This window comes from Ictalurus punctatus, chromosome 21 (genome assembly GCF_001660625.3).
Source record: "Ictalurus punctatus breed USDA103 chromosome 21, Coco_2.0, whole genome shotgun sequence".
Lineage (NCBI taxonomy): Eukaryota > Metazoa > Chordata > Actinopteri > Siluriformes > Ictaluridae > Ictalurus > Ictalurus punctatus.
Genome location: NC_030436.2, coordinates 18,264,340 through 18,274,177, shown reverse-complemented (window position 1 = coordinate 18,274,177; position 9,838 = coordinate 18,264,340).

The window sequence follows — 9,838 nt, the reverse complement described above, 5'->3', positions numbered from 1 at the left end:
ACCTGTCAGCTTATTCATCCATCCATCCATCCATCCATCCGTTTAAACCAACCAATCCATCTGTCCATGCTAACACTTACATACTATGCACACTTGCTGTCCTGCATACTTGCACACTTGCATACTAGCACATTTGTATACTTGTATACTAGCACACACTTGCATACTGGCATAATAGCAAAGGTGCATACTTTAGTATTCTACTATAATTGCACACAAACATACATACTGGTACACTAACTAACACTTACATACTATGCACACTTGCATAATAGCAAAGGTGCATACTTTAGTATTCTATTATAATTGCACACAAACATATATACTGGTACACTAACTAACACTTGCATACTATACACACTTGCATACTGGCATAATAGCAAAGGTGGATACTTTAGTATTCTACTATATTTGCACACAAACATGCATACTGGTACATTAACTAACACTTACATACTATGCACACTTACATACTATACACACTTGCATACTGACATAATAGCAAAGGTGCATACTTTAGTATTCTACAATATTTGCACACAAACATGCATACTGGTACACTAACTAACACTTACATACTATGTACACTTACATACTATACACACTTGCATACTGGCATAATAGCAAAGGTGGATACTTTAGTATTCTACTATAATTGCACACAAACATACATACTGGTACACTAACTAACACTTGCATACTATACACACTTGCATACTGACATAATAGCAAAGGTGCATACTTTAGTATTCTACAATATTTGCACACAAACATGCATACTGGTACACTAACTAACACTTACATACTATGCACACTTACATACTATGCACACTTGCATAATAGCAAAGGTTTATACTTTAGTATCCTACCATATTTGCACACTTGCATACTATGCACACGTGCTGACTTACACAACTGCATTCTAGCATACTTGCGTATTTGTACACTTGCATACTAAATTCTTTACATTCTATCCTGCTTCCATACTATACTAGCACACTTTTTGTATACTTGTACAAGAAGTTTCTTTCTTTTTAAAAAAAAAAAAAAAAAACTACTAGATTCGCTCTTGTCGCTTTCCTCCAGGTTTATTAAAAGTGCTCTAAATATTATGGTGTATTTTATTAGAAATACCAAAGCAGACAGGGTCACACAGAAAAAAAAGTCATCATACTTGTCTCCAAGAAACTTAAGACCTGCACACTAGCATACTTTCTAGATAATTAGTCACCGATAAAATGATCCGTAAAATTTCTCTCTTTGGAAACTCTTTGCTTTTTTATGATCTCCAAAACTATCGGTTCCTTTATTTCTGATCCCCTGATCCTCCTGATGTCCCGGCTCATATCTCCAGCCTGGTGGAATGGCTCTCTGAACACAAAGAGCATTATGTATGAGCCCCAGAAGGTCTCCATGCTGTCACCCTTCTTCGACACTTCACGAGATGTCACCAGTTCAGCCTTTAAAGATGATCCTCAATTTAGCCTCATACACATCAAAGCTTGGCCACTGCTCAGTCTCTACAAGGTAATGAGCATCACGGTGGCGGCCCGATGTTTATACTTTGAAACTTTTTTTGTCCGAATGAATTCTTCTATTTCTATTTGGTTTGGAGCTAGGAGTAAAAACTGATCAGGTCAGAGAAGGTGTATACCGTACATCAGGTCACTTCAGTCATGTTGAAGCATAAAGCCTTCACGCTCTGACAGAGCCAGATAAGATCTACCAATGCTAAATATGCTAAAGTAGTCTAGACTCATTTTACACTTTTACACATCCATTAAATTAAAAAAAAAGTTATTATCCTGTACCTTTCAGGATACGAATGCTAGTCACTGGGGGTAACACAACCCAAATTGTTTACTCAAGTAAACATGCAATTACTCATCCGAATAAATCAGAGTTGAAGTATAGCTTCAAATCGTTTTGTATGAATATTTAGTATTAGGTTAGTAGAAAACGATAAACTCTTACATAAAGAATGAAAAAGTAAAAGTACAAGAACGACTCACGAAAGAAAAAGCCTCAGATCCCACGCTGATTCAGTGCCTCTTTCACCAAGGAAACATCAGCTAAGCCTAACTAACAACCATTTTATTCCTAATCTCTCAAATGTTAGCTAGCATGATAATAACTCTGACCACACAAACTAGCTGAATGCTAATCGCTATAAGTGTACCTAGCAGCAAATAGATTACAGTGATGGGTATTCGGTTTCATTCTCTCTGTCACGTCTGTTTACGTTTGTTAGGATTATGTTCCTACTGTAAAAGGATATGAACTCGGATCTCCTCAGATCCAATGTCAGAACCACAATGACTTACAGATTGAAGGTGTCTTAACTACAAAACTCACCCTTCACGACTTCAGTCAAGGACATTGGAACAGGAAGATGGTGAAGTCGAGAATCTCTGACCTGACAATGGTGAGTATCATTAAAATTCGTTTTAGGTACTTGATTAGAGCTTAAGGACCAGGGTTGTATCTGAGGGCAAGTTTAGTGGTTAGCATGTTTGCGTCGCACCTCCGGCGTTGCGGGTTCGAACCCCGCCTCTGCCCTGTGTGTGCGGTGCTTGCATGTTCGCCCCGTACGTCGCGAGATTCCTCGGAGTATCCCGGTTTCCTCCCTCCGTCCAAAGACATGTGCTGTGGGCTGATTCGCATCTTTAAATTGTACGGGTTTGTGTGTGTGTTTGCACGATTGTGCCCTGCGATGGGTTGCCACCCCGTCCAGGGTGTCCTGCGCTCTGAGTCCTCTGGGATAGACTCCAAGCTCCCCGTGACTCTTTGTAGGATAAGCGGGACAGAAAATGGATGGATGGAAATACGTTATTGAACTTTATAGGGGGACAGCAAGTCGGTGCAGTGGGTAACTCCGGTGTTACAGCTCCAGGGTCAATCCTGAGCTTGGGTTAATATGCTTGTGGAGTTTCTTATATTCTCCTTGTGGAGGTATGTGGCGACTTTAAATTGCCCCTACGGCACCCTGAGATGGGTTGACATCCCATCTAAGGTGCGTTCCCAAAACGGGCTCCGGATCCACGGCGACCCTGGCTGGGATAAAGTGTTTACAGAAGATGAATGAAAGAATGAGCTTTATAGGAACTTGACTGTCACAGAATTCCCAAGCCATATCTCATACGTATTCTCCAAATAGCCATGGAAGATTTGGGTGTGATCCCTTTCTCAGCTTTGTAGAAACACAGCTACAAAAACACCTGCGTCTTTATTCTTATTTGCCAAAACAACATCATGCATCTTTCTAAAGGACCTGGTCTTCGCTATTCCAGGCATGTCTCTTTTCCCCGTCCAAAAGTCAGAGTGTTACTTAGAATTCATGAAGGATGAAGTTCTCACACTGCAGGTTCAGACAAATATTGGTTAAGCCACTTGAAAGTTGCTTATGGTAATCCAACTGGCGTGTGATAGGTTGCTTAACATTCTCATCCCTAATCCTCCACTGCTTCCTCCACAAGGTTAATTAGTTGCAGGCCTCCTGAGAGCCCGTAAGCGACGGGGACTTAAGATAGAGGAAGAGGTGCTTCCACACAAGAAAACAAGGTTAATGGGATGCTCTGAGCTCAATTCTTTTCTCGTATGTGTTGCTTACCTTTTCGCTCGCTCAGCATGTTGTTATAAAGGGAACAAAAAAAAAAAAAAACAAACAACAGCATCGCATTCAGTGCAAACATACCATACGATACAAACCCAAATAGTTGGGTTCATCATGGATGTTGAGTGGAGTACAGGTGCAGCAGGTAGTGTTGCCATCGCAGGGCTGCAGGGCCTACGTGTCGATCCTGAGCTCAGGTCTGTGTGGGTTTCCTCCGGGTCCTCAAGTTTCTTCCAACTGTCCATAAACATGCCGGTAGACAGATTACATACTCTCTAGTTTGTCCCTAGGTGTGAATGTTGTTTAAGTATATATATGTGTGTGTGTGTGGGATGCCCCGTGGCCTTAGTCCCGGGATAATCCCTGGATCCACCACAACCCTGACCAAGATGAAGGTATGAATAAATAGATAAATATTTCGTTATTTTAGCCGCCTGCAAAATTGATAGTTTTGACCTTAACTAACACCTTGATCTAAGAAACGGTGAGGTGTTCGTATATGTTCGAGTAGAGTATGATTGTCTGTGACGTCTGTTCTGAAGTGAAGCCTATGCAGGAGCAATTTGATAGGCAAGAACGTTCAAGGCAGCCATTTGTAGGGTCATTTCAAACTGAAGTATTGAAAACCAATTACTTGAATGGGTCCTTAAACAGTTCTTATTGAACCAGACACTCGATGGACACTTTCGCCCCAATAGTCTTTGTTGTGTTATTACATCTGGACAAAAAGGCAACTGGGAAATTACGGTTTACTCGTAGCCTTTAGTCCACCTTTTTATGTTGGCTACGGCATACTGCAGCAAGACAATAACACAAAATATAAATGCCTAGCATCGTACAGCAGATTTGTCATCCGTTGCATGTGCTAGAAATTAAGACATGATACAGAGTTCAGCGATCGGTTCACGGTGGAGCAAAATCCCAACGTCTGTTACTTTTAACCTCGTATGCACAGAGAGTAGGGCACAGGCCTGATCGTTTCGGAACGGACCATGGCTTACATTATCGGGAATTGAAATGAGTACTTTGCCGGAGTGGAGCTCAGAGATTCAGATTAAGCCTTTCGCCGAATTCACACAACATGCCCGGAAATATGCGTTTCCTACCATTACAGTGTGAAGAATTTTATTTTTCAAGATTTGCACCTAAAAGCAACCCACCGGAAGGCGATCCATAATTAGAAAACAATAGGTGCACGTACCTAATAATTATTTCAGGGCAGGAGCTGTTGGGTAGGCGAGAGTCGCAGGGTTGAATACCCATCAGGAAGAAAATAGGCTCAAAGAGATTTACAGGGTGAGAGGTGTCGGGTTTATTAGAATATTAAAGCGTTCTAACAAAACTAAGACAACGTAACTGAGACAATGTATTCTCACTTTCATAATTTGCAGAAACATCCATCCATCCAGCCATCCATTGTCTGTACTGCCCATCCTACACAGGGTTTCGAGCTTGGAGCGTATCCCAGGGAACTCCCCGACCCATCGCAGGACACGATGACACACGCATTCACACACTATGCACAATTTCGTAATGCCAATCAGCCTCTTTGGACTTGGGGAGGAAACTGGAGTACCCGGAGGAAACCCCCGTAGCATGGGAAGAACACGCAGACTCCTCGCACGCAGGGTGGAGGCGGGATTAGTACCCCCAACCCTGGAGGTGCGAGGCAAACGTGCTGACTAGTAAGTCAACGTTCCCCCAATTTGCAGAAACATATTTCTGCCAAATATTTAGGTTGGTATAATGGGATCTAAAATTGGATTAAGCCATGTGTCTATCCAATCCAATCCAATCCAATCCAATCCAATCCGTGTTCACCGTGCTGTCTCTGTTCCCTACACTTAAACCAGGTGAACGACGCACTCAGCTTTTGCTTAACAAGGGGGGAAAAATGAGTGCAAAAGTGCAATTTTTAAAAATTATTACAGATTCTGACCGTGAATCATTTTTAAAATCTCAACGAGACTGCTTCTCCTCTGTGGCCCTGTCTGTCACGAGAAAAAAAAAAACATTTATTCAGAGTGACTAACCACTTTCTTCCAACCACACAGGGCTAAGTGTCACCCTGTCTCTCTTGCCCAAGTGTATTGAATATTTTAGTCATCTGAGTCATGTGATAGTTGTTTTGTGTGTGTGTGTGTGTGTGTGTGTGTGTGTGTGTGTGTGTGTTTGTGTGTGCTTGTCTTTGTGCTTCTCCAAAACACATTTCAAACTCTGAAATATATATTTATCCCCCCCCCCCCCCCCCTATCATATTGGATTTGATTGCTTTCCCTATTTTCACAGCAATTATATATTGTTATTACCGCTATTATATATTATTATATATGACAGCAGCTCCGACAGTCCAGTGTCCAAGTCAAATCGCAGGTCCACTCGTTAACATTTCTATGGTAACCGAGAGCTGGATGGTGGACGCACCACATCAACAAAACAGATTCAAAGCGAAAACAAAGACTCGCTACGCTAGCGCTGATAATAACGCGTGTCTAGGCACTGAATTAGCATTCGATAAATATAATCACGCTAACTAGTGTTTTGTTAGCCGTAATGGGCTGTTTTGTACAATCTGACTGTCCAGCACGACTCCTTCTGTTTATTTGCCTTGCGAGCATCCAGGCACGGATTTCTTTCTCAGTGGGCACGGAATAAAAGAGAACCACGAAGAAGATATAGTAAGACAGAAACAGAGAGAGAAGACGAGAGGAGCCTTCTGGGGAGAAAAAGCTAGCCAAAGTGTGAAAAGTCTGAAAGTGTGCTCTACACCTCCTGACAGACGAACATGGTGGGGTTTGAAATGAAGATTGGCTTTGGGAATCCTTCATATACACCTCTGAGCAACAGCAGGTGAAGGGTTTTATATCAGCCAGAGAGCTGCCAGCGATCCCATCACGGAGTGAGCGATGTGAGTTTACTCGAAACCACACGGCGGTTCCTGGAGAAAGGAGGCCGCCGTCTCTGCACGGAGTCCGCCCTGTGGTTTCTGTAGGTTTATGGCCGAGACGGGGCTTCGCTGTGGAACTCGAGTCAAGGTTCTCGAATCATCGAAACTAGTTCTCATTCGCGACGCATTGCTATTGGTGTTTAATAAACAAAAACATGTCAGTGACCTCAAACGTACGGGCTAACAGTCGGGGTTTGGAAGACCGAGAGATTCTTTTCTCACTCGCCGTTTTCCAGAGACGTTCCAAATATTCAAAAAGTCCCCAGGATGCAATGCAGGCGTCATTATGCCGTCAGTCGGTGATCTACGAGATGACGAGCGCGATGACGTTTCTGGCGGTATTATCATGGAAGTTGAAGCTTAGGAAGATGGTCTGTTCGAGCAGGGTGTGCAGGCGAGTGAGCTGGACAGACGAAATGACTGATGCGGCGCTGTATGAAGTAGCTGAATGTAGTTTAACAGCATTGCGTGTGTGTAGAAAACACATCCTTACACGAACACCCAGCATTCAACATTTAAGTCTGATTCACAGTGTGTGTAAATTAAAATACACCCCACAGGCATCACCGATACAGTCTAGAAGTGACAAATATGTGTGGATTATGAGCTCAAAATCAATGGTGTGCAGTGAATGGAAGTGATTTAACACGCACACACACAAACACAAGGAACGACAGAGTGGAGAGAAAACTGCTACTGATGGGAATTTGATTAAGCGTCCCATGACAGTGCTGAAGCGCTCGGTATTAGCCGCTGATTCATTTTATTTATTTGTCTGTTTATTTTTCAGACTATTCATCTGTGAAGCTGCTCACACTGACAGCGTGAAATCTGCTCTCAAAAAAACGAGCCGACCCCTCCTCCGGGCCTACCGTCTGAGGAAAAAAACACCAAACGTGCTTGCCGTGTATCAGCTGGGATACGACAGTATCTTTTCGGAATTTTATTTCGATTTGTCGTTCTCAGGAGACTTTCTTCGCGCTGTAGCCGAGTAGGATCCCACCTTCCTGGTTTGTTGATTCAGACGCCGAGCGTATTCAGTTCTGGCCCGTCTTAGCTTTCCCGTGGTCCGGATTTGCGTTCTCGAACACGCTTTGTCTAACAATCGCGTAATGACGAAAGTTCGAGCTCAATGAATTCCTTAGAAAAAGGAGAAGAAGAATAAGAAGAAGCAAAAAATGATGGCGCCTGGCTCACGCCTCGAAAATTATTCATGCGGCCCTGTGGCTCGGTGCTCGGTACGCGAGTGCGATGGAATGTGCGGCGAAAATGAAAAATCTATGTAGCATTATAAGCTACAGAATAGCACTTGAAGATGAAGCGCGAGATTGTTTCCTCATTTTTCTTCTTCTTTGAGCTCGGAGTAACGGAGGTGCAGGGAAATTGAATAGAGCCGTCGGCAATGAGCTGCAGGAGAGCGGTTTGTGGGTTACAGTGAAGAGGAACAGATGAGACTTCTGAATCAATCAGAGAGAGAGAGAGAGAGAGAGAGAGAGAGAGTGAGCGAGAGAGAGAGAGACTGTGCCTGAGGGCATGGAGTGTTTGGAGAATCAGGATGTGAAAAAGACTGTGAAAAATTCATAACAACCATGAGACAGTTAGCGCAGTCTTGGCCCAACGTTACATAACAATCCTGATACTTTTGCCCCGATGTTGGTCAACATTGACAAGTGCTTGTTTTTCATAACAACCCTGACAAAACCTTGGCTAATGCTAGCAATGGGGCAATATTCATTAAAACCCTAAAACTAATGGTCCAACATTGGACCAAGATTTGGCCAACTGTGTCAGGCTTGTTATGAAAAGTGCACCCTTAACAATGTTGGGTCAGTGGTTTCATGGGTGTACTTTTCCGAACAACTTCGACACAGTTGGCCCAATCTTGGCCTAACATGACATAACAATACTGACACTGTTGCCCTAATGTTGGACACTCTAGGCCAAATGTTGGCTAGTTTGGGCTAATGCTAGCAAAGGGGCGATATTCATTAAACCCCTAACACTAATGGTCCAACATTGGGCCAACTGTGTCAGGGTTCCTATGAAAAATAAAGCCCTTGCCAATGTTGGGTCATTGGTGTCAAGGGTGTACTTTTCAGAACAACCCTGACACAGTTGGCCCGATCTTGGCCCAATGTTACATAACATGATTGACACTGTTGCCCTAATGTTGGTCCAACATCGGCAAGGGCGTACATTTCGTAACAACCCTGACACAGTTGGCCCGATCTTGGCTAATGATGGGGTAATGCTATCAATGGGGCAATATTCAATAAAACCTTAAAACTGTTAGCTCAAGGGTTTATTTGTCATAACAACCCTGACACTGTAGGCCAGACATTGACTAATGCTGGCAAGGGGGCAATATTCATTAAAACCCTAAAACTGTTAGCTCAACGTTGGACCAGGATTGGGCCAACTGTGTCAGGGTTTTTATGAAAGAAAAGTTAACAATGTTCGGTCAGTGGTGTCAAAAGTGTACTCATCTTAACAACTTAGACAACCTTGGCCCAACATTGACAAGGGCATACGTTTGCAACAACCCTACCACAGTTAGCCCAACAATTTTGGAACGACATTCGGTCAACATAGGGCCTGATGTTGGTCCAATGTTGGCAAGGATGCACTTTTCATAACAAACCTGGCAACGCTCTCCCAACAGACAAAATAATGTTGGCTCAAATTTGACCCGACCGAACGGCTAACGCTGGTCCCTGGTTGGCAAGGTGGATTATTTTTACATGCTCAGTTCTCAGCTAGGTTCTGTCTAATTACAATAAGCCGATATTTAATATTGAAATGTGTTTCCCCTTCGTGGCTCTGACCGTCCCGTTTAACATCACTGAACTGTTCTCAAGTCATTCTCAAGGAACAACTTGACTTTGCATAAACAGTAGAAAAGTCACACCATGGATAAAACGTCCACCAGTAGGTCAGATAAGATCAGAGAACATGCCAAATCCAATCCAAATCTAAAACGGTGTTTCAGAGCAGTACTCAGGGAAAAAAAAAAAAAAATTAAACTTAGGTGAACACATCTAAAGATTCTTCATGTATAAGTAATGTGTGCTTATGCAAACGGAGAACCCCCCCCCCCCCCCCCCACCCCCCAACCCTAGACCACCTGAGACTCTTTATATCTAATATACTGTATCAAATAGCCGGATGGCGAACAGCTGAGCGCTAAAGCTTAGTCAACAGAATAAATCCGAGAGCCTGGGGTTCGTTCTCACGCCGTGAAATCGTGCTTACACAAGTAACACTACAGCTGGCACAAG